This window comes from Malurus melanocephalus, unplaced genomic scaffold (assembly GCF_030028575.1).
Source record: "Malurus melanocephalus ecotype Western Australia unplaced genomic scaffold, MMel_1.1 scaffold_2554, whole genome shotgun sequence".
Taxonomy (NCBI): Eukaryota; Metazoa; Chordata; class Aves; order Passeriformes; family Maluridae; genus Malurus; species Malurus melanocephalus.
Window position 1 is genome coordinate 3,718 of NW_026625786.1, and position 1,529 is coordinate 5,246.

Here is a 1,529-nt window from a genome sequence, read left to right on the forward strand (position 1 = left end):
AGGATTTTGTGGATAAAGAGGGAAAATAAGATCTGTCCAAGGATCTTTTTGTGCCAGCAGGGAGAGAAATGYAGGGGAGCGGAGATCCTTCATTTTTCCCAGAGATTTTTCGAGCTGACGGTTAATTAAGGAGATAATTAAGGAATTCTTCTCCCCGCAGGGTAGGGAGTCCCCTTAATCCGGGCAGACAGGAGCCCGGAACTCCGGGATTTTTTTTTCTCGGGAGATTTTCCCCTGCGGCCAGGAATCCACCAGCTGTGCCCGCCGCGGTGACAAACGCAGAGAGACAGAGCTCCAAACCAGGAAAAAACAGGGAAAAAAATGGGGAAAATACCCCAAAAATCACCCCAAATCAGCTACAACTCGTGGGTGGGAAGCAGATTCAATTGGGGGTTTAAAAGGTTTTTAAAATAAAAATAAAGTTTAAAAAAATGGGGGAAAATGGGAATATAAATCAAATGGGAGTTTGTGTTGGTGTCCAGCTGGAAAAAAGGGGGCAATCCCAAAATCCCAGAATGCTGAATGAAGCAGAGGGGTTTTGGGATCATAAACTGCATCCTGGGGAGTGCAACCAGCCCAGGAAAACCTCAAAAAGGGAAGAGGGACTTTGGTCCAGCCAGGGTTAATCATTGATGGCCCAAGCAGAGAGAAAAGCCAGCAGCAGTAAAAAAAAAAAATCAGTGCAGAATTCTGATTTTCTATGAAAAAAATCGCATTTTCCTAGAACTGGGTGAATGAACTCCAGAATTCTGACTTTTTATGAAAAAAATCACATTTTACTAGAATTGAGTGAATGAACTCCAGACCCACCTCAAAATTTGTTATTTAAACTGCACAGAAATGGGGTTTTTCTTTCTTTTGGGGGTTAAATATTGAAGGATTCTGGGCTTCAAAAAGGGAAAAAAAAACACCCAAAACAATCAAATCAACCCAACTTGAACACGAAACAATGTCAGGAGCCCGGATTTGTTTCAGGGCTTGGCCTAAAGGAATTCCTGCATCCCTCAGGATTTTCCTGTTTTGCACATCTGCAAGGCTGAGTTCATGGATTGAGCAGAAACAATGTGGGGTTTAGGTGAGATATCAGGAAAAAAAACATGGAAATGGTTGGAAATATTGGGATGGGCAGGTGATGGAGTCAGAATAGGTGGAGGTTATCAAAGAACATGAGGATGTGGCACTTGGGGACAGCTGGAACACGGAGGAGCTGAGATCCCAAAATCCCAGAATTTCGGCTGGAAAATCCCGCTGGGATCATCAATTCCCACCCTAAATGCCATGTCCAGGAGCCCCCTCCAGGAATAGGGACCCCAAATCTCCCTGGCAGCCCCTTCCCAGGCCTGGCCGCCCTTTCCATGAGGAAATTCCCGCTGATGTCCACCCTGAGCCTCCCCTGGCCCAGCCTGAGGCCGTTCCCTCTCCTCCTGTCCCTGTTCCTGGGATCAGATCCCAAATCCCCCCCGGCTGCCCCCTCCTGTCAGGGAGTTGTGCAGAGCCACAAGGTCCCCCCTGATCCCCCTTTGCTCCAG